At 39.2% G+C, this 27588-nt stretch overlaps 1 long non-coding RNA gene across 1 annotated transcript in view; it reads left to right on the top strand.

Moving 5' to 3' along the window:
• The first annotated feature begins 777 nt into the window (after positions 1-777).
• Positions 778-27588, top strand: part of LOC146783092 (uncharacterized) — a 55473-nt gene continuing 28662 nt past the window's right edge. Inside the window, exons 1-2 of the long non-coding RNA XR_014972021.1 lie at positions 778-819; positions 8089-8134. This is a non-coding gene — a long non-coding RNA (uncharacterized LOC146783092). The remainder of the gene's footprint in view (positions 820-8088; positions 8135-27588) is intronic.

Here is a 27588-nt window from a genome sequence, read left to right as displayed (position 1 = left end):
GAGGCTTTTTCCGATGGAATGCCCACTCTGCATACATTAAAACTGACGCAGGTTTAATGTAGCGCAGGGCTTTACAACGTGACGCATCTCCCTAGATGCGTCACGTTGTAAATAAGGCGCAACATGGCACATGTTTTACGCCGCCGCTGCATCACAGAAGTGACGCAACGGCGGCGTAAATGTCTCGCAAGGGGCTTGTAAATCTGCCCGTTCATCTATAAGTACTTCCAACTCCTTATCTGTGAAACGTGGCTGCTTTGGGGTCATGGTGAGGGTGAAGATAAAGGTGTGGGCGAGTGGGAATGGGTAAAGGAGTGTGTGTTTGAGGGTGTTCTTTCTCCCAAAAAATGTGTGGCAGTAGTATAGTGGTTGATGTGTGTGTGTGTCAGGTCTATTCACACAGGAGCAGAACAACGCTAATTTCCGATGCCCCCAATTGAAACGTTCCAGCAAGGCTTGGGTAATCCTTCACAGGTAAGTTCCAATGGGGGAAGGGGAATTGGACAGAGAAGAGAAATCTCCAAGCCCGCTGTCAGCTTCATTTCTTCTTCTTCTTCTTTCTGAACTTCTGACAGCGCTGAAAACATTTACATTAATGACCGTTAGAAGTGTAATTAAATTTTTAGTTTTAACTTACTCTCTCTATATAAACCTGGCTCGCTCGCCTTACCAGTTTCTGCTTGTGAGATGCTTCTCTTCTTACTTCTCAATTAGTATTTAGGGAATTGAGAAGGTTCCACTTAGTTCTCTTTCTCTCTTGTTTCTTTCTTCAGGAACCACAGGTGCGACTCCCGTATTCAGCTAAACAGAGGAACACTGGTAAGTATTTATTCACTAGTTAACACTATTGTATTATCTCCCTCGGCTCTTGTACTCACAAAATTTGAACTATAGTGGAATTGCCTTTCATTAGTAGTTTAACTTCTTTTTCTTAATATCGTGATTGTATAAATCTTTTAGAACCTCTTTAATTGTATTCAATCCAAAAACCGGTAACAGGTTTAAGAGTCACTACTTCCTCAGCTTGAGGCCTATTAATGTTCTTATACAAAACCTCACTGAGAATTTATACTTAGAAAGACGGGTTAAGCTTTTTCCCAGTTTAGGAAGAAAACTGAAAACGAGCGTTTTCAGTTTCTCTAAGGTGACAGAACCTTTTCTTTTAATTTTTTATACTGTGACTGAATATTAAGCCTGGGCAAAGCACTACGCTACGCTCGCGTAGTTTGCGAAGTTCGCGCTACTTTGCACTACGCGAACTGCACGTAGCACAGTGCGAACACGCGTAGCGTAGTGTTGCGTAGTGCTGCGGTCATTTTTTGCTTGCTCGCGGTCCTCAACGTCAAGTTGGCGACCGCGAGCAAGAAAAATGACATCCCGGCGATACTTTTTCCTTGTTCGCGATCAGCAACATCAAGTTGGCGATCGCGAGCATGGAAAATAAACCTCCCTGCGAGATTCCCAACGCGAGGAGGTCAGGTTTCTCATTGCGAGTGGTCGCGCATGCTCGTGACCGCTCGCGATGAGAAACTACCAGTTCGGGTTGAGAAAACTGCCGCTCGAGTAAAAATCTACTCGAGCAGCAGAAAACTACAGCTCGCACTGTGCAAGATGCCATTTTCAATGATTGCACATTGCCGGTTGCTTGTCCGCACTGTGCAATCATTGAAAACGACATCTGGCACAGTGCGAACAAGGTACTACGCAGTTCGCAAAGTGCTACACGTAGCTCCCGTAGTGCGAACTGCACTTTGCGTAGCTTCGCAAAGTGCTACTTCGCGAACTACGCCCAGGGTTACTGAATATCGTTTATAGTATACTATAGGTATCAATAGTTTCTCTAGCTTCTAGATATTGGTTTGTGGTTTTAATGTGGAACCAAATAGTAATTCTGAGAGGAAATATATTTCAAGAGTTTTCGCAAAAGGTAAAGGTTTAAACACTAACCTCAGCTCTGGACCTTTTACCTGTCGGAATAAACGCGTATTAAATGTATCTTCCGCTTCTACCCTAACTGACTTGCGCGATGCCCCAAACCTCCTCCTCAGTAGAGTTCTTCGGTGAAGTGCGCATTAGAACGTTGGCACGCACTTCACCAGACCGGAGATAACATTAGAAACTAGACCGCTAAATAGCGGTGTTAGAGAGGCAGTTGGCGGCCATATTTGAATTTCGGGTATGCCATAACCCTCGCCAGCTTAAGGGTAAATCAACTTGTGAAAGATTTTGATTAGGCAAAAAGGAAGACACATAAGCTAAGGTCAGGTGAGAGGGAGGAAACCGCCTGCGATCCCTGACAGTACCCCCACTCAACGAGGTTTCCTCCAATCGTGGTTTCAAAGGATATTTAGCGTGGAAGGCTGTGACCAAACGAGGAGCATGGACAACAGAACTTTTTTCCCATGAACGCTCATCTGGACCATAACCCTTCCAGTCAATAAGATAGTAGAGTTCATTACGGACCTATTTTGAATCTAAGATACGTTTCACTTCCTATTCCACCTCATCCTTAATTAGTAAAGGATCAGGAGGAGTGAGTCTACACAAACCTGGTTGAACTGGTTTGAGAAGCGAAACATGAAAGACTGGATGAATGTTAGTGGTACTGGGTAGTAATAATCGATAAGTTACTGAACTAATGACCTTTTCAATAGGATAAGGACCCATGAAGCGAGGCTGGAATTTGCGAGGACCCTTAAGTTTGAGATTTTTAGTACATAACCAAACCAAATCCCCTACATGGAGATCAGGTTCCTTTTTACGTTTATAATAAATAGAGGCGCAGATACTGTTCTAGCTCTTGATTTGTGTGCTCTGTTTGATCATCCGTTTCCGGATGGAAACTGGTGGAGTAGCGATGATCGACATTTAAACCCTTGATATACTCCTTCCAAAACCAGGATACAAACTGGGACCCCCTGTCAGATATCAGAACCTTTGGGATGCCATGCAAACAAATTATGTGTTGTTTAAAGAATTGGGCTATTTGTTAAGCAGTTGGGGTGCCTTTGTAGGGTACAAAATGTGCCATCTTACTAAATGCATCTACACATACTAGGATAGTATTGTAACCATGTGATGAGGGTAAATCTACAAATATATCCAAAGAGACTGTGTGCCAGAGATATGGTGGAGTAGGCATCGGTTGAAGGAGACCTTTAGGAGCCTGTCTGTCAGATTTTCCCCTAGCACAGGTTTCACATCCCAGGACATAGTGACGAGAATCTTTACACATATGTGGCCACCAAAAACGATGCTTGAGTAAATCTTCTGTTTTCAATACGCCCTTGTGCCCGGCCAAAGTGTTGTCATGACATTCTTGCATAGCCTTCATTTGAAGCTCTTTAGTAGGTAAATACAAGGTGGTTCCGTGATAGGGAAGACCGTGTCGAATGAGGCGTTGTGGATCTTCTGAGACCCAATTTTTTATGTCGAGGGTAGTCATAGCTTCACGAACGTGTTTCTCAAAAGGTTCAAGACAGATTGTTCCGATAAACTTGTCTTCAGGAATGATTTGTTGATTCTCAATAACTGAGGTTTGATTTTCTGTATCAAGTCTTGAAAGAACATCCGCTTTGCCGTTCATAGAACCCGACCGAAAGGTGATTACAAAATCGAAGTCTGCGAAGTAAAGGGACCAACGCAGTTGGCAGGGTGTGAGAGTACGAGCAGATCGTAGAAACTTTAGATTACGGTGATCTGTAAACACTGTTACTGTGTGTTTCGCCCCCATCAAATAATGCCTCCAATCTTTGAAGGCATCTTTAATGGCTAGGAGTTCCTTCTCAGTGATAGTGTAATTACACTCCGCAGGATTGAGATTACGGGAGCGGTAAGCCACCGGATGTAGTTGCCCAGTGTCCTTATGCCTTTGAGAGAGTATTCCTCCTATGGCCAGGTCTGAAGCATCTGTTTCCAAATAAAAAGGTTCGGATGGGTCTGCATGGAGTAGAACCAGTGCCGTGATAAAACTTTCCTTCATTAAATTAAATGCTTCTTCTGCGTCTTCCGACCACTCAAATGGCACCCCCTTCTTCAGTAAGCGTGTTAACGGAAGGACCTTTTGGGAGAAACCGTGAATAAATCGTCTGTAGAAGTTTGAAAATCCAATAAAGCTTTGCACTTCTTTAACAGTGGTTGGAGATTTCCAATCCGTTATGGCCTTCACCTTTTGTTCATCCATCTTTACTCCTTCAGGTGATAACGCGAATCCTAAAAATTCCACTGTATCAGTGTTGAATAAACACTTCTCCAACTTGACAAATAGGGAATTCTCACGTAAACGCTGCAGCACGGCTCGAACTTGACCTAGATGTTCTTCCTTCGTGTTTGAGTAGATCAAAATGTCATCTATGTACATGATAGCACATTGATCCATGAATTCGCTCAGTACATCATTGATGAAGTACTGGAAGGCCGCCGGCGCATTGCAAAGTCCGTACGGCATTACCAGATACTCATACAGGCCGTATTTTGTCCTAAACGCCGTCTTCCACTCGTTCCCTTCTCGAAGTCTAATCAGATGGTAAGCTCCTCGTAGGTCTAAACGAGTGTAAATTTTGGCTTCCTTTACCTGGTCAATCAAAACTGAAATGAGAGGTAAGGGGTATCTGTTTTTGATTGTTATCCTGTTGATAGCTCTAAAGTCGATGCAAGTTCTGAGATCTCCCCCCTTCTTCGGCACGAAGAAAAGAGGGGATGAGACTGGGGATTGGGATGGTCTTATAAATCCAATCTCTAAGTTTTTTGCCAAATATTCTTTCAAATGAACATTTTCTTTTTCAGTCAATGCGGAAATTTGGCAGCACGGTAGATTAGCTCCTGTTTCAAATTCAATTTTGCAGTCATATGATCTGTGGGGGGGGTAACACCTCTGCTTTGACCTCATCAAATACATCAGCGAAATCTTGATATTCCTCAGGTATCGCGACCGTTTGAATCACACATACCGAGTTCTCATTTTCACAAAACAAGGCTGCAGCTCTGGGTCCTGGAACATCTAGTTTATTATTGTAGCAATGCGTTGTGCAATAATCTGAATTTAATTTGATTGTACGAGCTCCCCAATCAATTAACGGATTATGCTCAATGAGCCATGGCAAACCTAAAATCAATTGAAATTGGGGTGCATCGATCAAATTAAATTGCAAAATCTCTTGATGTCCTTCTATGGTTGTCATCTGTATAGGTTCCGTGTGACTAGTTATTGGTCCAGAAGTCAAATCGGTACCATCAACTGCTCTGACCTTTTCACTTTTTTCTTTCTTTATTGACTGCAACCCAATATGTCTTGCGAATCCGTGGTCACAAAAATTGCCCGTTGCTCCCGAATCCACCATAACCATGACTCCGGTCAAAAACTCCTCCCTGAATTTTAATGTTACCGACATAACCAAATGGGGAGAGGAGACTTGCAAGGTATTGGCCAACAAATGATTAACTGGAGTTGTTTCCTTAAGCGCACCCACCAGTTCAACTACGCCTACTGGTGGTGCTACTAGTTTTCCTTCTCCTTCACCGAGATCTTGGGTCTTTTAACACACGTTTTAACAAAGTGTCCACTTCGTCCACAGTACATACATAATTTGTTAACTCTTCGCCTTTCCTTCCCCTCTTTAGTTAACGGACCTCTGATAACGCCAATCTGCATCGGTTCTGCCCCTGTAGAACCCTCTGTCATCCGCGTGTTTTCGGATCTAGCACGATCAAAACGGGGGACACTGGACCTGAACTCTCTCCTTCGTTCTCCTTTTCGCTCATGTTGTCGGTAATCTATTTCCAAAACCAAATCCACCAAAGCTGAAATTTCCGTGGGACGGTTAGGAATTTGGGACAAGGCGTCCTTTAACTCTTCACGTAACCCTTGATAGAAAACTGCTGCTCTTTTGTTTTCGGGCCAATTCTTCTCCACCACCAGTTTATTGAATTGGGCTATATACGTGTCACGACGTCGATTCTCCACAGAGGCAGAAGAAGCTTATTCCCAATTCCTTCCCCTCAGAACACACTGCGTTAAGCAGCTGCTCTAAGCAGAGGGAAAGGGGAGTGGACAGAGAAGAGAAAGGCACTCGAGCTGGACCTGAATTCCCTTATCTTCCATTTTCCTGTCTTCTGGGATTCCTAATGCACATAAAGAGGAAAGAAGCATTCAAATACACATAGCAGTCCTGCTCATTTCTTAACAATTCACTTCTTAACTCTATCCTACCAGGTTTGGCTGGAGTATAGGCTCCTCTTCTGTATTGAGGTCTCTCAGTCCCTACTGACCTGCAACTGCAGCTTCCTATCACATATAGAAGACACCACATTAATATCTCTTCACAACTTTTAACCTTTCTTCTTACTAACTGGGAAATTGACGTCTCCTACCTATATGATAGCTGGACCTATCTCATATGGTACTCATCCAATGTTCAGCATTACAGTCTAATTAAGTGTTCTGTTCACCTTGTAATATGGTGTGGATTAATAGCTTCAGGAAGGTACGCGCAAAAAGGGACAAGGAAGGGAAGTAAGGAAGGAAAGGAGAGGGAAGTTCGCAAGGAAGGAAGGATACAAAAGCAATTGTGCTACTCCAAACTTGCAGTCTCCTTAGCGCAGATGATGAATGAATTCTTGGCTTACTTGGCTGTGAAGAATCAGGATATACCAACCTTCGACTCTCAAAATTCCTGGAAGGCTTCAACAACTGGTCTCTCACAATGTGGATATTGCAATGCCCCAAATAAGAATAGGACACTTGTACTCCGCCAACCTAAAAGGGGAAATAATACCCACTACAAAATTATATCTTTGAGGAAGCGCCGCTTCCACTAGTTACTTATAAAGAAGCGCGCTTCGGATTCGGACTTCTCTTCCTCAGATACAAATTGAAGTGCGCAGTTGAGCGCGCTCGCGAGCCGCATCATTCCGAAAAGCCTCCAAGACTAGAACGTCACTTTCGGAGGCTCTGGTGCTTTGTGGGGAACACGGCGGCCATCTTGAAATGGTCTTTTTTGCCGGGTTTACATTAAACCAATAATTCACAGTGGAGGGTTTGATTACTACTCTATGTCTTTTGGAATAACACTTCCCTATGGTAAGGGTATTCACCAGGTTCCTGACAATACGCCACTAATTCTCTGTTACCTTATTTTAATTCTAACAGTTCATTGTCTGAGGCTTGAGAAGCTGTTCTCCTATCGAAGATTTGAAGGAATTCTTTTTTGAAGTCTTCGAGATTGTATAGGACTGGATCATCTTGAGTTACAAGTGGCATTGACCACGAAGCGGCATCCGCACTGAGGTAGGATAAGATGAAGGTTACACGGGATTGTGCATCGGGGAAAATCGTTGGACGGCACATAAAATGCAGAGAGCATTGCGTTAGAAAAATTTGAGCCTTCTGCGGGTCTCCATTGAATCTCTCTGGAGGAGCAAGAGGAATTACAGGGGATAGGGAATGAATGACTTGTGTGGGGTTTAAGGGCAAAGTGCTGGTGTTAGTTCTCTGATTGTCAAAATAAGAAGTTCCTTGGCTAATTCCTGGGGCTGCCCTTTCTGTTTTAAAACTCACTATCTCCTGTCTCAAAATTGTGTTCTCCTCCCGAACTGCCTCAAGGTCTCTTTGTATATTTCCCAGGATATCCCCTAAACTCTTTAAATCTAAACCCTCCGTCATTCTGCTCAGGTGCTTACACCAACGTGGGCACTTCACTCTGTCAGGTCTATTCACACGGGAGCAGAACAACGCTAATTTCCAATGCCCCCAATTGAAACGTTCCAGCAAGGCTTGGGTAATCCTTCACAGGTAAATTCCAATGGGGGAAGGGGAATTGGACAGAGAAGAGAAATCTGCAATACCGCTGTCAGCTTTGTTTCTTCTTCTTCTTCTTTCTGAACTTCTGACAGCGCTGAAAACATTTACATTAATGACCGTTAGAAGTGTAACTAAATTTTTAATTTTAACTTACTCTCTCTATATAAACCTGGCTCGCTCGCCTTACCAGTTTCTGCTTGTGAGATGCTTCTCTTCTTACTTCTCAATTAGTATTTAGGGAATTGAAAAGGTTCCACTTAGTTCTCTTTCTCTCTTGTTTCTTTCTTCAGGAACCACAGGTGCGACTCCCTTCTTCAGCTAAACAGAGGAACACTGGTAAGTATTTATTCACTAGTTAACACTATTGTATTATCTCCCTCGGCTCTTGTACTCACAAAATTTGAACTATAGTGGAATTGCCTTTCATTAGTAGTTTAACTTCTTTTTCTTAATATCGTGATTGTATAAATCTTTTAGAACCTCTTTAATTGTATTTAATCCAAAAACCGGTAATAGGTTTAAGAGTCACTACTTCCTCAGCTCGAGGCCTATTAATGTTCTTATACAAAACCTCACTGAGAATTTATACTTAGAAAGACGGGTTAAGCTTTTTCCCAGTTTAGGAAGAAAACTGAAAACGAGCGTTTTCAGTTTCTCTAAGGTGACGGAAAATTTTCTTTTAATTTTTTATACTGTGACTGAATATCGTTTATAGTATAATATAGGTATCAATAGTTTCTCTAGCTTCTAGATATTGGTTCGTGGTTTTAATGTGGAACCAAATAGTAATTCTGAGAGGAAATATATTTCAAGAGTTTTCTCAAAAGGTAAAGGTTTAAACACTATCCTCAGCTCTGGACCTTTTACCCGTCGGAATAAACGCGTATTAAATTTATCTTCCGATTTGGTGTCTTCTGGTCAGTTCTGTTGTTGCAAAGGTTCATGGTCATCTGTTTTGCCCTTTATATAGGTGGATTGGTGGGTGTGGCTACTGATTTAGATTTTTTTGTTGCATGGCCTATGCTTGTATTCCTAATATTTCCTAGTTGCCTTTTCTGTCACAAACCAACACATTTCAAAGAACACATCATATGCAATACTTTCTGTTTGCGGGTTGAACCGATTCTGATTCATGCCTGCTGTGCTACGTTTCAGTGTTCCCAAACGATTTGGTTGGATCTGGCTTGTTTCTGGACAAGATTGTCAGACAAAATCGGACTCTGAACGTGTCGGTTGGAGTTTACATGCATTGCATCGTACTCCATCGTTCGGACAGCTCACAGTCGAGTCATTGGGAAAGCATTTTGGAACAGAGTCAGTAGGAATGGTTTCCGAACGAGATCGTAACCAGGCTCTTAGTTGGTAATTAATATTAATTATTTAATTAACAATTAACTATGGGAATTGTGTAATTCATTTTAGTTGTGGGTTTTTAGGGGTACACGATGGGAAGTAATTTTTTTAAAATAAATTAATAATTATTACATAATTAATATCAATTCATTAATTGATAATTAATTAGGGTAATTGTTGAAATATTTTTTGTGTTAGTGTTTTGGGTTTATATGGCTGAAGGGTGGGGAGGAAATTAATTTTACGTACTTTATAATTAGTTGTTAAATACTATTAGTTATTCAATTGAAATTCTTTTTAATTTTGTAATTTTAGGTGTGGGTTGTGGGGATTATACGTTTAAAAAGTGGGAAGTTAATTAAATTGTATGTGTTTTAATTTATTTTTTAATTAATAATATTTGTTTAATTGATAATTTTGTTAATTATACAAATATTTTTTTTAATTATTGATGTGGGTTGTTAGTTGTGTGGTGTTATAGGCTAGGAAGTAAATAGACTACATTTATGTAACTATTAATTTTTTTGTTAATAAATATTTTCTAAATAAAAAAATGTATTTATTTCCCAATTTTTTTTTACATTTTATTTAGTATAATATTTGTAGGTATTTGTGATATGTATTTAACATTATAATGTATTTTATTTTTTTATTTTTAAAATGAAATATATTTTTGCTTTTATTTTTTACATATTTATATTTGTTTTACTTACTTTTAAAAAAATTGATATTTTGTTTGTTTATAATTTTGAACTGACTGAAATGAGAATAGTACTTTTTTCCCCTCCGCCATCCAGCACTTTCCCTACTGTTGCACTTGCTGGAGTGGCAATAGTCATTTTTACCCCTGCGCTATCCAACACTTTCCCTACTGTTGCACTGCATGGGATGGGAATTGTAAATTGTATCCCTCCACTATCCAACACTTTCCCTACTGGTGCACTCATTTGAGTGGGATTAGTAACTTTTACCCCAGCACTATCCAAAACTTACCCTACTGTTGTACTCACTAGAGTGGAATAGTCATTTTTATCAAAAATAGTGCTATCCTCCGTAGAAGGGCGTCCCCCATTCGCACTCGGGAAATACTGCGATTTCAATTTTAAACCATTTAAATGACAAATTAAAGTTCTTTCTTGTTATCCAAATTGTCTTTATTTGTTCTTATCTTCTTTTTCAAAAAAAGGCTCATATCCGTATTTGTAAAATCAATACATGATATTTAGGTGTTTCCAAAAACATCGAAATATATTCTCTATGCAAAAATCATGGTGTCTTAAACTGCCCGATGCATTTCAGGCCGTAGCCCTTCCTCGGGGGAAAAATTTCTGTAAATATTCAAGAAACATATTAGTCAGTCATGGTGCAGTGTCTAATAGCCTGCAAATCAGTGAATAACATAAACTGATATGGGTCAAACAATTGTAACAGCAAAAGGCTGTTAAACATACTAAAATTGACAAATGGTGAACACCGCATGCTTTATGTTCCACTTAACTATCACGCAATATGCCCCGGTGAAGAGATAGAAAAAGTGTCAAATAGCAAAATCAGTGTACAGTCGGAGTGAATAGTGAGAAAGAGTGTTCGAGTGAAATCTGAGATCAAGTCTGTGAAGATATGAGTATCAAAAAAAAGATTACGACAACTGACTCAATAAAAGTGCAATGACCGAGTCTGTGAAACGTGGCTGTGATATACATACTATATTACCTATCCAGTGTGCACCAATGGCGTATCGGCAATGTTATTGAGAAATTCAATCTGAAAACAAATGAGGTAAAGCGAAAGTTTAAGCTATGTGAAAAAATGGTCTGAAGCTCAGTGTATCCTAAATCGGGGTGTCAGGTAACTTACTTGAAGATAGTAAAGTAGTTCCAAATAATCTCCTTATGTAGCATGTTCGAGGTCTGAAAAATAAGAATAAAACTGTTCTATAGACAACTGTGTATGACGGAAATCAATTCCAGATGGTCATAGAGCCAAAATTGTCGCTTACCGAAAGTGTGTCCGATCGGTCCAAGAAATGCAGGATGCGGTCACAAACCCGGCTCAATTCGAACGCCGGGAAGTGTGGTGCTTTGTATTGATGTCAGAGATCATTTGACATGTGCAGATCAAACCGTAAAAAATAGTGCCTGAATACCGTTCATATAAATCATGCGAACTGATATATATATAAGAGTGCTAAAATAACTCAGAAATCCGAGTCACATGGCACAGAATGACGATTCTCCAATTATTATGCAGAGAGAATCTTGATTTCATTAAAGACATTCGGAGGCTAGCATTATGCAAATACTTTTATTTGCTGCCCAACATGCAGCCCTTTAAAGAATGTTATTACATCATAAACAAAGGAACATTAACAACATAACAAGTAGGTAGTCCCGGTAACGCTCATCCTCTTTTGTCTGCTGCCCTGACACAGCTAAGTACCTTTCTTACTCCTGTCCTTATTATCCATGATATATTGGTACTATACCTTAATATTTACATGATTTTTTGGCTTATATGTCTTGTTTAAGAGTAAGATTAGATATATTTAGGATACTGTTTGATGTTATTTCACTTACAATCCTCGTTTAATCCTATCTGCCAATTTATGGCGGTTTTACCCCTTTACTGATCTTCTTTTGATTACTGGCATATTACTGGCATACACCTAGAAGTGCTTCTTATATTAAATTTAAAGCGGACCGTCAACTTTTACCAACTAGCGTTGGAAAACATCGATTTACTTCCGTTTAGGCTTTCAATGTCAACGCATTTGTGATGGGATTTATATATTTAAACCTCTCACCATACTGAGGCTTGTTGAATCACCAAACGCGCTCTCCCGTGTCTCGTTACATCTAGATCTCGAGACACGGGAGTGCATCCTCGCTCCGTAGCCAGCGCCTCCCTCGCGCTTAGGTTTTAACCAACGCGTCTCCTCACGCGCCTTCCCCACAACGGAGCACGTCCCCTTACAGCGTCCCCTCCTCGCGCGCCTACCTCTTCCGGTCCCACAGCCGTTACGAGCTTGTTTTTTTTCACAGCTTTTGGTGATATACTTCGACGGAGCCACTAAACTTCACGCGAGGTTTGCTTGAGCGTTACTGCCACCTAGGGGCCTATTTTAAGAATCTTCTATTTTGATTACAGCCACGTGACTCGGGGGACTCCCATGTTGATATTGTCTCACTCTCGTGTCACTTTTCACTTTACTATTTCTGAGTTATTTTAGCACTCTTATATATAGCAGTTCTCATGATTTATAAGAACGGTATTCAGGCACGATTTTTTACGGATTGATCTGCAAGGTGTCCTTCATAAGCATTTCCAGACCTACCCCAGTCAAAGTACCTAGGTCATTGCCACCACAGTGCACTAGTATGAGGTCAGGGTGTTGGAAATGCATAAAGGATTTCACCAATGGCATCAATTGGTGCCACTTTAACCCTCTCTGTCCAATCCATTTAATGTCTACATTTGGCAAACCTAGGTCTTTGTGAATGCCTTTGTTTTCTGCATACCTTTGGCTCCAGAAAATATAGCTGTGTCCCACAATCCACACTCCAAGCATCTTGAAGGGAGGTCTGGATGCACTCAGATGGTCTCTGTAAATGAAATGGCAGTTTGAAAAGTAAGATTTTTCTAAAATGGTGGCTGAGATGCGGTTTTGAAAAAAGACAAGAAATCATTGGTTGTTTGACAACCTTCTACACTGAAAGGTAGGGTGCATGTTTCTGTTTTTTAAGCACATGATTCTTATTGGTTAACAAAAAGTGATTGAAAGGAACATTATATATGATAAGCTGATATGTTGTAAAGTCAAGCACACTTGCTGTCTTGTTTAGCAACATTGTGTGCTGAACTTGTGACCCGTGTGCTCAGTTCAGTGTTCCATGGTAACAGGTAGAAGGCAGATTGGGGGCGGGGTTGAAATTTATGTCATTTGGAAAGGGTTGAAATGTTTAACCAATAGAAATGTGTGTTTTGAATTTATGTGGGAAGGAATGTGATTTGATGTTTACATGTATATGTGTGAAAAATGAGAGGGAAACTTTGCCATTCTTTGGTTTTGCTGAGAGGTGCACAGTGCAGAGATTCTGTATAAGAAAATCTGGTGTGTGACTGATATACTTCTTAATCTACAAAACAACTTGAAAGGTGAGTTATTTAATTGTGAGGGATGTATGTGGTCTATTTTGATTTTAATCAGACTAATGTATTTCTCCTGGTAAAGTGCAGGGAGTACTTTTTTTGTCTACAATCTTATTGACAGTGTGTGTGCATGTAGAAACCGTTCTGTGATGAGCATTTGTGTTTTTCATGTGTTTGCAGACAGATAACTGTACTGTTTTATATTTTGGTACAATTAGAAATCGGTCATTGTTTATGAATTTGCAAAATGAGTCATGTTTCTACACTAAAATGTAGTATTTGTAGATTAAGAAATGTGTTTTGCTAAACTCTAGGGATAGTGTTGTTTGTCTAGGATCACACAGTGAGTCTGTGTGCATTTAGGAATCATTTTGAGAGAAACATTTTGGTACTAATCTGTAGTAGGAGATTTTCTGCAATGTGTGCAGACACCTTAGATCTTGTAGACTAGTAAATTTATTTTGTTCAAGGGATAGTTGTCTGTCTACAATCACACTGTGAGTCTGTGTGTATTTGCATTGTGAGAGAAGCATTTGTTAATATCATGTATTTGCTTGCAGATAATTGTTTTAAAACCTGTCATGTTGTCATGTTTTAGTAGCATTAGAAGCCAGTCTTTGCTTATGCATTGATAAAATGAGTCAGGCTTTGACACTAAAGTGCAGTACTGAAATATGTAGATTGTGTGCAGTCCCCTTACCGCTTCCACAGTAGTGAATGAGTTTTGGTAAACTCCTAGAGATAGTGTTGCTTGTCTAGAATCACACTGTAAGTCTGTGTGCATTTCGGAACTACTGTGAGAGAAGCATTTGGTAACATTGTGTATTTGCTGACAGATAACTGTTTAAAACCTGTCATGTTGTCAAGTTTTAGTAGCATTAGAAGCTAGTCTTTGCTTATGCATTGATAAAATGAGTCAGGCATTGACAGTAAAGTGCAGTACTGAAATATGTAGATTGTGTGCAGTACCCTTACCCCTTCAACAGTAGTGAATGAGTTTTGGTAAACTCCTAGGGATAGTGTTGCTCGTCTAGAATCACACTGTGCGTCTGTGTGCATTTGGAAACCACTGTGAGAGAAGCATTTGGGTACTTCATATGTTTGAATACGCATAACTGCTTAAAAACTTTCCTGTTCTCAAGTTTTGTTAGAATTAGAAGGCAGTCATTGCTTATGTATTCACCCAGGAACTGTCCTTGCAATACTGTAAACATTCAGTTAATATTCAAGTAGTAACAGAGTGAGGCAGGCCTTAGCACATGCATTGATTCAAATGCTTATCCACTATGCATGCAGTCTTCTAACCATCTACACACTTGTCTTTCACACCTTCAATTCCCCAGTCAGTAACCATCCACTTCAAGCAAACACCCTGTCACTCCCCATGTACTCCTCTAGTGACCCATTCAGCAGCATATACTAAACCATTCACTTTGCCAAAACCCAAACACTTATAAATTCACTCAGGCACTCTCTTTGCAGTACTCTCATCATTCAGTCAGTAGCCAAGTACTCATGCAGCGAGCCAGGCCTTACAACATGGACTGCTTCAAACCCCTATCTAGTATGCATACAGGCCTCTAGTCACCTACACACTTGTCTTTCACTTCTTTAATTAACTAGTCAGTATCTATATACTTCAATAAACATCCTGTCACTCATCTTGCACTCATCCAGTGACTGATCCAGTACCATGTACTAATCTTTTTACTGCGCCAAAACTGACAAACTTTAAAGTTTTACCCAGGCACTCTCCTAGCAGTAGTATAATTATTCAATCAGTTTCCAGGTACTCATGTAGTGAACCATGCATTACCACATATAGGGCTACAAATGTCTATGCAGCATGCATGCAGTCTTCTAACACACTATACACTTGTATTTAACAGCTTCAATTCCCCAGTCAGTATCCATGTACTTTCAGCAAACATCCTTGCAGTGTTCCAGTAACTTATTCAGCACCATGTAGTAATGCATTCACTGCGCCATAACTGAAACACTTGTAAATTCATCCAGGTACGCTTCTTGCAATAGTCTAATCACTCAGTCAGTAGCTAAGTACTAATGGAGTGAGGCAGGCCTTAGCACATGGATTGATTCAAACGTGTTTCCAGTATGCATGGAGGCCTGTAACTAGGCCTGGGCTAAAATTTCGTTCCGTTCGCGGAAATTGTGATAATTTGACATTTTCGCGTTCCGCGGAAAGCGCGAAAATGTCAAAATTTCTGCATTCCGCAGCTTTGCTATAATTTGGTTCTTGCTCGCGCTGTAAAATGATACATTCTCGCGCGCGCCCGATCGCCTTACCTGAATCCCTGCGTTCGCCGACAAGTTTTCTTGATCCGGTCGCGTTCTCCATGAGATGTTGTATTATTTTTAGCCATTTGCGCTGTCTCGTGACAGTTCGCGCCCGCAGTGACGTCATGCGTCGCGCGATCACGTCTTTCTTCTTGCGATCATGCACCGCGAGACAACTGAAAACAAGATGGCCGCCCCCGCGAGCAACCGCATGGGTAAGTGGGCGAGCCGCAACCATGCAGAAAATCTCGCGAACATGCAGGAAAAAAACTTCCGCATCTTCACGATATTTCCGCGTGTTTGCGATAATTTTTAACATTTTCGCGATAATTTGCGAAAGTGGATTTCGCAAATTCCGCCCACCCCTACCTGTAACTACCAACACAATTGCCTTTCAGACTTTCAATTTCTCTGTCAGTATCTATAAACTCCAATAAACACTCTGTCACTTTAATTGCACACCTCCACTGACTCATTTGGCAGTAAGTACTAACCTATTCACTGCACTAGAATCCAAAACCGTAAAAAGATTCACCGAGTCACTCTTTTTTGTAGTACTCTAATGATTCAGTCAGTACTCAGGTAGTTTTGCAGTGATCCAAGTGTTACTCTATGGACTGTTTCAAACGTCTATCCATTATAGCCACCTACATACTTGTCTTTCACACCTTCAATATCCCAGACAGTATTCATACAGTTCCCGCAAATACTCTGTCACTCTCCTTATACTTCTCCAGTGACCCATTGAGCACCATGTACTAATCCATTCACTGCACCGAAAGCCAACCACTTATACATTCACCCAGGCACTCTCCTTGCAGTACTCTAATCATTTAGTCAGTATCCAAGTACTATTGGAGTGAGACAGGCCTTAACATATGGATGGATTCAAACATGTGTCCACTATGCATGTATGTCTCTAATCACCTACACACTTGTCTTTCACACCATCAATATCCATGTCAGTATTCATACACTTCTAGGAAACACCCTGTCACTCACCCAGTGTGTCTCCTTATAGTATTGTAATCATTTAGTCAGTTAGCATGTACTCTTTTAGTTAGGTAGGCGTAAGGGCATGAACTGCTTCAAAGTAGTATGCACTATGCATGTAGTGTTTTAACCATCGTCACACTTGTGCTTCAGGGCTATAGTTTCTTAGTCAGTTTTTATATAAAATGGGTTTCTATAGTAATAGAATAGTATAAATTTGAAAGTTATTAATATACTTTTATTTGTGATTCTTTTTTACAGATACTGTTTTTCAACGTTAAAATAGAGAAATCATGCCAGAAAGAAAAAGAAAAGAACAGAGACAGGAGAATTACTTGAAGAAACATCAACCACAAGTATTGAATGTACAAGATAATGTGGCTAAAAAGAAAAAATCTTCTGGTAAGATCACAAAGCAATTTATTAAAAATGTTTGAAGGAGCAAACAGAATGTACAGAACGCTGAATCCACTGAGAATGTTTCAACTAGAAAACAAATCAAAATAAGAGGAAAAGCAAAAAAACAAATGTTTAGTCAAAGGAGACAAAGTATGCTAAAAGAAGGCAAAATCAGTCAAAGGAATTAACCCAAAAAATATTTTACAAGAGAGTAGTACATCATTTGCTGAAAGATGTGAAGAAATATAAAAAGAGAGCTCTATTTTATAAAAAGCAGAAGCATATTGAAAACATTGTTGAAAAGGCTTTTGAAGTAAAAAGGAAACTATTCATTTTAGTATTAAACAAATTTGATCACTAGATAAACCAATCAATTTAATGAAGGCCAAAAGTAGGAGGAAAAGAGTAATTAATAGAAAAAAAATATATGATTTTTTGGGGGTGAATGGAAACACAGTTCCAGTTCAGAGGCTTTCTTTAATGAAGAGAGTTATTTACAGAGCAAAAAATTACTGTTTGCAGTTGACACCAGTGGTAGAGGTTATGAAGTTAGAGATGGTTGTCCAATTGAGAAAGAGAAAATGGTTGAAAGAAATGCAGAAGAAGTGATAGCTGATGAAGTTCTAGGGAGACGTCCTAAACACCCTGTGTATGCATGGGATTGCAGTAGTATTTGTAGTGTACAACAGGAATCTTTTGATAAATTATGTAGTTTTTGACGAGCATATAGTAATAAAAGTGTTAAACAAACGATTAAGGTGTTGCAAGGACTAGACCCTTGCAGAGTGAGAAAAAATACTGGTTTGCAAGGTCATTCTCTGGCTTGTCTTTCTAGGAAAGATTGTGAAAGTGTTTTTCACCATTTAAGGATGCTGGCAGTATATCATACTCAAATGCGGAAGTTAGTGAGAAGATTGTATTATGCGAAAAGTCAGGAACTAAAGTTAAATGAGTTGAACAGTGCTCTTTTGCGTGGCTCAATATCAGATGGAAAGAAGGTTTGTGATGATATTGAGTTTTGTTACTTTGGTCCTCAGCAAGAGAGTGCAGAAACTGACACATTAGTAGAACACAATGTTGAAGACAATGTAGAACCTGTGATTACAAAACATTTTGAGGATGAAATCACAAAGTTTAAGGTAATTTCAGGTGAAAGACCAAATGTTTCTTGTATTTGTGGTCGGCAAACTCACTATAAAAGTTAGACTAGGGGTGTCAATCTGTATTTAAAAAGTGAAATTGTAGATAATGATAAGTGGATGGAATTTGCAACTTATTTGTTGGTAGAGGATTGTTTTGATTTGGGATCTGAGCAGCGTATTTGCAAATATTGTTATAACAAATTAGATGAGAATAGAGCTGTTCATAATAATCTAGAGTTGGTTGCTATTCCCCCAGAGCTGATAGTTTTAAATACGTATGAGTCTATTCTCATTCAATGTGTTCACCCGTTTCAGGCTATTGTTCGTATGGAGCCTAAAACAGGTAAATTACCTCCATCAGAGTTGCAAAGAGGATTGAAAGGAAGAGTTGCGTATTTACCGTTAGATTTAAGGAAAAATATTGAAACTATTGGTGTAGACCATGCAGAAAATGAGCCACTAGTCATTCTAGTTAATGGTGTTCCTACTAAGAATAAGAAAATCTGGCAAGAGTTAGTGGATGTTAGAAAAGTGCAAAAGGCATCATTGTATCTGTTAAAAAATAATGAGTACTATAGAAATGTGTTTGTAGGAGAAGAAGAAATAGATTTAGCAGAAGATACTGAAACATTAACTGGACAAATTGAAAAAGTGGACATGTCCATATGTGAAGAAATCTATGAACATTACAGTGTACATCCACTTCATTCCAAAGAGGTGATGGGGAATACGATTGAGTTGTTCCAAATGAAAAAAGCAACAGGAAGTCCCATGAGTGTATGGGAAGAGAGTTTGGAAGCTCGTTGTTTCCCGCAGTTGTTTCCAACAGGAAAAGGTGGACGATATGATGAACGTCCTGTGCAGATTCCTGCATCTGAATATCGGACAACAAGATTATATGCAGAAGATCCAAGATTTCGACAATGTATCCCTTATATGTTTCAATTTCTGTTTGAAAGTGATTTGTCAGGACTTTCATATGCAGTAAATCACATTTTAAAAACTGGAATGCATCTGCAAAATGTAACTGCAAAGGATTTTATGGATAAAGTGTATCAGAGAGATGATCATTTAGAATCTCAGTTGATTAATCTGATGGCATGTCAGCGTGGGACTAATGAATATTGGTACCGTCGTCATGGAGAAATGAAATGGATGCTACGGAACTTGGGAACTCCTACATCATTTGTTACACTAAGCTGTGCTGAGTATGCTTGGGATGATTTACTTGAATTTCTTCGAGAGGCAAACTCCAATATTAAAAATATCGAATACAAGACACCTGGAGAATTGTTCTCATTGGATCCTGTTAATGTATGCAGATATTTCAATCATAGATTTGAAGCTATGATGTCTTTCATCTTCAACAAAAAGAATCCTCCTCTTGGAGAATTTGTGGATTTCTTTTGGAGAAAGGAGTATCAAGCAAGAGGTGCTCCTCATATACATAAGTTGTTATGGATCAAGGACGCCCCCAAATTTGGAACAGATTCAGATGAAACTGTTTTGTCTCTCATTGAAGATTATGCCACATGTGCTGTACTCAATAGCGGAGAACATACAAGTCTTACGATTCCAAAACCAACGATGTGGAAAATGCTGGCGACGAAAGTACAAGTCAAAGGATAAGTTCTATACCAAATGTCGTTTTGGATTTCCACGTCCTGTATTATCCAAAGGAAGAGTGAACAGTTTTATGTCAGCTATGCGACATACCATCACAAGAAAGTCTCCGAAAAATACCTATAACTTAAGAAGAAGTGAAGAATCAAAATACATAAATGACTACAATCCAGTTATTTTATCCATGTGGAATGCTAACATGGATATTCAGTATGTTGCGGACAATTCCATTGCTGTTGCACGATATGTAACGTCCTACATTACTAAATCAGAAAAGACGGAATTGAAAGAAATATGGGAAGAGATTTCTCACGAGAAGACTCTAAGTAAAAAATTATACAGTTTCAGTTTAAAGATGTTATCGCATTGTGAACTTGGAGCATATGAATGTTCAGAACGGTTATCATCTGCAAGTCTATATTCAAAAGTAGAAGAATCATTTGGGTGAGTCTAGGTCTTGCAGGAATGCAAAATCGGGTACTGAAATCTGTTCAAGAAATTGAATATTTAGCAGAAAAAAAACAGAAAGTACAGATATTTTGAAAACGAATATGTTGGACACATATTACCCAAACAGAAGTCATCATCTTGAGAACATGTGTCTCTATGAAGTGCTGCAAAACTACACTTTTAAACAGAATACTACAGGGAACATCAATGATGGAAAATATGCAGTGATTGGTTCTGAAGGATGTCTGGTGAAACAAAGGAAAGGAAATTTAATTAATCACAGGAAACTGAGGTGCGACACTGCTGATAAAAGGGAATTTTACTATTTAGCCCTTTTGCAAATGTTCAAACCATGGCGCTCAGAACTGGAATTACTTGGAGATTTTCAGAGCTATGAAGATTCATTTAATGCTTGTAAAGAAAGCATACATTGCAGTGCTTTTGCAAATTATGTGAAAATGTTGAATGATGAAATTGATCAAGAAGCTACAATTGCAGCTGAGATTGCTAGAGACAGTTCACAAGACAGTCAAAGTTCTGCTGCACTAAGTCAAGATCCACTTGGACAACCAATTGTTGAAAATGAAGTAGCAACTGCCATGAATGAGGTGGAAACAGCAATGTTTCAAGCTCAAGAAGATGTAATACAGTTAGGAAACTGTGAAAGAGCACATTGACCATGGATTACTTCATCAAAAGAAAGGGTGCTCATGTACATCATTTCAACCTATCCGAATGTATGTGAGTGGTCAAGCTGAAACAGGAAAAAGTTTCTTAATTAAAGTAATTACAAGTTATCTGCAAAAAACAACTGAGTCGCATTTGTCTTGTGTTGTCACTGCTCCAACTCGGTTGGCAGCACATAACATTAAAGGAATGACTTTACATTGTTTACTAATGCTACTAGTAGAGCATGAGAACAAATTGGAATACCACACGCTATCTGGAGAAGCTTGTTGTGAAGTTTCAAGAGTTTTGAAGAAAATGAAACTTCTCATTATTGATGAGGTAAGCATGGTCTCAAACTTGATGCTTGCCTTTGTGCATTTAAGAATGCAGCAAATCCTTAAAACAGAGTATGACGTGTTATTTGGAGGATAACACGTCATAGTTTTTGGAGATCTATTGCAACGGACTCCGGTAAAAGGACAACCGGTATTTAAAACACTGGCACATGAAGATACCAGAAAGTCTCTTGGTAGTGTTGGTAATGTGAACATTTGGACTAATTTTGAATACAAAGAACTGACAACAAATATGCGACAGGCAAATGATGCTGAATATGGAAGTATTCTTCAAGATATAAGAATTGGAATCCTTACAAAACATGGCAAACAAGCTTTGGAAAGTCGATTACTTTGCAATGTCTTTCCAAATGAAAATGTGGTTCCTGCAAAAGTGTACATGAAAATTGCTGAAAATAAATCAGTGATCTGTTTAATGCCAACACTGCGCGAAGAACTATTGAAACTGGAAAATGAAGAAATTATAAAAATGGAAGCCATCGATAAAATAGAGCATGAAGGAATCACTATTATTTTGACGGGAAAGTTGAAAACAAAACTGGATTCTTTAGAAAAACAAAATCTAAAACAGTTGGTTTAGAAAAGACACTGTATGCATGTGTAAACTGTCGGGTAATTTTAAAGCGTAATTTGGATGTAGAAAAAGAGTTAGTTAATGGCGCAGTGGGTAAAGTGGTAGATTTTGTTAATTATCCGGAAAAAAGAAGGAATTGAATTTTTAAAGATTACATTTGATCAGATTGAAGATGTTAAAGAAATTGGTCGTTGTTCAGTTTGTTTTTTGCTTGTTAAAGATTTGTATGTCCGTAGGAAACAATTTCCATTTTCTCTGGCATATGCAGTGACTATTCATAAATCTCAAGGATTAAGTGTAGACAGTGCATTGGTGAACATTGGACCTACTGTATTTAAAGAGGATATGGCATATGTTGCTTTGTCGCAAGCCAGAACATTATCTGGGTTGTTTTTGATTGATTTTGATGAGACAAAGGTTACTGAAGATGCAAACTGTGTAAAAGAGTATAATAGGTTAAGAAGGGTGTATGCTCCAAATTTAGGTCAATATCCTGTATTTGAAAAGCGTGTGATTGGTCGAAAAAGAAGGATTGAGAATATCTGTTCTGAAGGTGTCGAGAAGGGAATTGAACAAGATAATGTTGTGATTGTAAGTAAAAAGTAATTGGACACTGTTGAAGAGGTTGTTGGTTATCAGTTTGAAAATAGTTCAGGTGTCAACTGCTATGCTAATGTAGTGGTCAATGTTGTTTTTTATCTTGAAGGTTTGCAAGAACAAATTATGCAGAATCGGCAAGAAAGATTTTGTTCTCTGTTGCATTCTGTTTTTGAAAGATTGACAACAGAGACAAGTAAAATACAATCTGTTTCAGATGTTCGTAATCTTTTGGATGTGTGTTCTGGTTCTACACAATTTACACAAAATATCCAACAAGATGATCAGGAATTTTTAATGTATATGCTTACCATTTTTGAAAATGAAGGTGTAGAAATAGAAAATATGTTTGCCCTTTCTTACAAATGGGAACATCATTGTAAAAATTGCATGTATACATGTTCCACTAATGTAGACACTGATTGATTTCTGTATTTAACATTACCAGACTGTAAATCAGTGTCTTTTAATAAATTAGTTAAAGGTGCAAATCAAAACATGGAGTGTAGCCAATGTAAATCAGAAATGTTATCCACATTATTTTTAACAAAATATGGAAAATACATAATTTTAATGATGCAACGTTGTACAGCTGATGGAAGAAAATTGGATACTTTAATGAAGCAGTTTGTAGCAACACAAGTATCAATATCAGGAAGGACTTTTGTAGCAATTGCAATAATTTTCCATGATGGTCCTTCCACCACATCTGGACATTACACTGCCTATCTAAAATGTGACAAAGGCTGGACACATTGTAATGATTCCCAGTTGGTTTTTAAACAACATTTGCCTAGGGAATTACCAAATTCCTACCTAATATTTTTAAAGTCAAAGTTTTAGGAAGATAATTCACTCTCTGAGAAATGTATTGTTATCATTTAATAGGACTACCGTTGGACAATTTACATAAAAAGGAGTGCAAAAATACCATTTGGCCTCAAGGAAAGGTATATGTTTGAAATATGGACTTTTTTGTGCTCATTGACTCGGTGAATATTTTTAAGCGACAACATTTACAGTTTTTATAAGTTAAACTTATAAAATTTTGTTAGCCATAAGCATTTTATATATGTGTGATTTGTATCTTGTGGTATTTTACTGAGAATAGCATGTTGGGTTTTTGAAAACAATCTTTTTTATTGTTTTTTTTTTGCCCGCTGTTAAGTGATGAGTACGATTGAAATCACTATTTCTAGTGAAATTCAATATATTCTGAGAACAGCAAAAAAGGCAAACAAATTACTGCTGTGTTGTAAAAAATGTATTATTACATGTTATAACTATTTTTTCTTTTCTTTACAGATCCTAATTCTAAAATAAGCAGTTTACATACATTTTTATTGTAAAAAAAATCTGAAAAAAATGTATACCATTTTTAATTTCTATTACTGTGAAGGTAAGTTTAACTAAGTATAAATATGCAGAATGGGCAGATCTGCAAGAACCTACAAAGATTGAACAACTTTTTAAAAACACTCTGGGGCAGATTTATGTTTCCTGGCGCATCCCTGCAAATCAGCAGGGATGCGCCAGGAAAGATGCGTCACGCAAGTTTACCCTTGCGCCACCACAGATGCGCCGCATTTACAATGCAGCGCATCGTGGCGCAAGGCTAAACAGACGCGTGACGCATCTGATGGCGTAAGGGCGGCGCATTGCTGGAGTAGCGTCGCAAGCACAACGCAACTCCAGCAATGTTTAGGGGCTGCCCATACCTAACATGCTGCGTCATGCCTTACGCCTGCTTCTAGCAGGCGCAAGGTTTTGACGCAGCAGCGTCGGAAAAGTGACTGAGTGAAATCTTGTAGATTTCACTGCGTCACTTTTCCGAGGCTTTTTCCGATGGAACGCCCACCCTGCATACATTAAACCTGACGCAGGTTTAATGTAGTGCAGGGCTTTACAACGTGACGCATCTCCCTAGATGCGTCACGTTGTAAATAAGGCGCAACATGGCACATGGTTTACGCCGCCGCTGCGTCACAAAAGTGACGCAATGGGGGCGTAAAAGTGGCGCAAGTCTAACATAAATCTGCCCTCTGTTTATACCGATGTAGTTTTGAAATCTCTCTGTTACCGGATATTATGTGACCTGCAGAAAAACAGATTTGAGTGGTTCATAATATTTCCCATTGTACCTATCGAAGGACCGCAATCATTTCAATCATTCTTGTTTGAGCATCTTTGCAGACAAAACTCTGTGCTTACCTTCTATCATTCAAAAGCAATTTTAAAACAGAAATATGTCACTTTTTGTAACATAGTTATTGCGCAAGACACTCTTTCATATTTACAAAGAGAGGAAAAGACGGTCTGTGTACTTTTTCTACACCATGTAAACACAACCTCATCATACACACCACTTTGCGTTGAAAAGTTGTTCTATAAGTGTTGTTGTGCATGATTGCCACATCTCCAGATTTATCAGAAATCATAAATCTCGATATGTGTGTGAATGCTGCACCATTCTCTAATTAGTGTACGAAAGCACAACAAAGAGAATTGTTTTTTTTTCTCCTCATTTTTAAATCTTCAATGCATGCTAAAATGTTCAGCATACATTGACGGAGAAAAGTGCGTTTATTGATTGTTTTTGTGCAGGAAGGTGTGTCTTTCTGCACAAAACCATGGAGCCACTTATACACCAACAAACAGACACATATAGACATTCACACAGTTTAGTCACTAGTCTGCAGTAAGATACATTTAATGACTCACTTATACAGTCAGTTACGCATCTAGAAAATCATCCATTCACACACTTGTACACCCACTCATTCTTCAACAGGCCTTTCCCTATATATATTAAACATATTAAAACTTTACAGACACACAGACTCACTGAATGATGTCATCAGTGATGTCATCAGTGATGTCATTTGAGATGTCATCAGTGATGTCATCAGTGATGTCACTGACCATTTCATGAGTGATGTAATATGTGACATCAACAAAAACCACCAGAGCACATCATGTGTGAGTTACTCTCATCCTTTGTGCAATCTGCACTCTTCTTCAATGAATGTTCTTGTATTAAAGAGTCCCCAATCAATAAGGATCATGTAGTGTAGATCAGTCAGATTTTATTCCTTTATATGACATAGTGTTCCACAGCCGACGCACGTTTTGCCCTATCAGGGCTTCCTCAAGGCTCCCTAGCAATGTATTTCACACCCTATTTGTCTCAGTTAGTGTAAGTTCCCAAGAGTAAATAGTCCAATATCCAAAGTACTGCAAGAAAAATACTTAATGTAAGATTCACGTTTAAATCTCCGCATATCTTGTATCCAAACCTAGTCCTCTGTATTCACCCTTGTTATGGAGCCATAATACGTTCCATCGCGGGTAGACTTATATTCCGTGTCCAAGTGAGTATATGTGACAGTGAGAGATTGGAAGAGTTCCTGTATGAATAAGTATGTGTTTCTATAAGTGATTGTTTAAAAGACTAAGTATGTGTAGTTCTCTGTAGAAGTAAGTGTGGTGGTGTGTGTATAACTGCATATGCAAGTAAATGGATATTTGATTCTTTATTAGCATGAGTGACTATGTGTGTGAGTAACTCTATGGATGAGTGGCGTTGTGTAACAGGATGTATAGGTGTATGAGTACATATGATGAGTGAGTACATGTATGAGTGACTGTATAGGACTGTTGGTGAATGAGTGGATGTGTATGTGGATCTTAGAATTACTGAATAGGTTGTTGTAACTGGTATTGGTATGTCCATTGTTTTGAAAATGTTAGTTTCTATTTTTGAATGTGTGTATCAAAGGTTATATTAGGATGAGAGGAGGTCTGCCACTCTATCACAAGGATGATGTCATCAGTGATGTCATTTGAGATGTCATGAGTGATGTCATGAGTGATGTCAATGACCATGTCATGAGTGATGTAATATGTGACGTCATCAGCAGTGCATTGCGGGTGCGCGAGTTATAGTTAGCTGAACTAACTATAACGGGGGAATTTCAATGGTTTTGTTCGAGTGAAAAGTCCAGCTAACTATAACGCCCCTGACACCTATGGTTTATTCAGTGAATTTCTAAGGTTTTTAAAATGCTAATTCCTAACTATAACGTGCCTGAAACCTATGTTTTTTTCAGTGAATTTCAAAGGTTTTTTAAATGCTAATTTCTAACTATGCCTACAGAGATAAGACATGTGAAGAAAGAAGAGAAAATACACAGAAAGAAAAAAATGAAATGCAGAAAGAAGCAACAGAAGTCCTCAAAAACGAAGAAAAGTGCAGGAAGAAGGATAATGTGCAGAAAGAACAAAAAGAAGAGCAGAAAGAATCCTTGTTGCAAAATCATCCTGTACCCTCAACTTTTTCAGACGGATACTGGTGGTAACTGAGTCTGACTAACCAGTCCTAGAGCCAGTGCTATGTTAAAAGACACTTAGAATACAGTGAAAACACCTACATACACTAGGGAACATTATGCGTTGGGGTCCCCCTGTGATTAGCATGACCTCCTCTGTAAGCCCCTAGTACATAATAGGGCAGGGGGGTTAAAACTACCTCTTAAAACAGGCCACAGGGCGTTTTTGCACACGTTAACTCAGGCCCCGTCCCCTCCCTTCACCACTGTGTAAACACGCCCTGTGTCCGTTTTTAGTTGGGAGATTAAGTTCATTTGAATCCTGAGGGTCCCTAGGGTCCAACTAGCCCACTAGGTACCTCCAGTAAGTGCCACAGAGCTGCGTTGCGGAGAGGTGTAAAAAGTGGCACAGCCTGGACTACCTCTCTGCAATGCAGCTCAGTGGCGCTTACTGGAAGCACTTGGTGGGCTAGTTAGCCCCCAGGGGCCCTCAGTATTGAAGGGAAATTATATCCCCAATTTAAAACGTGCCATAGTGCGTGTTTGCACACGTCACCTAAGGCCCCGTCCCCTCCCTTCACCACTGTGTAAACGCACCCTGTGGCTGTTCTAAGTTGAGAGATTAAGTCCCCTTGAATCCTAAGGGTCCCTAGGGTCAAACTAGACCACTAGGTACCTCCAGTAAGCGCCACAGAGCTGCGTTGCAGAGAGGTGTAAAAAGGGGCTTGGCCTCAGAACACCTGTCTGCAGCGCAGCTCCCTGGTGCATACTGGAGATGCCTGTTGGGCTAGTTGGCCCTCAGGGACCCTCAGTATTGAAGAGGAATTAATTCCCCAACTTACAACTCGCCAGGGGGCGC

The sequence above is a fragment of the Triturus cristatus genome, chromosome 12 (assembly GCF_964204655.1).
Source record: "Triturus cristatus chromosome 12, aTriCri1.1, whole genome shotgun sequence".
NCBI lineage: Eukaryota > Metazoa > Chordata > Amphibia > Caudata > Salamandridae > Triturus > Triturus cristatus.
This window is presented reverse-complemented; position numbering and strand designations above follow the sequence as displayed.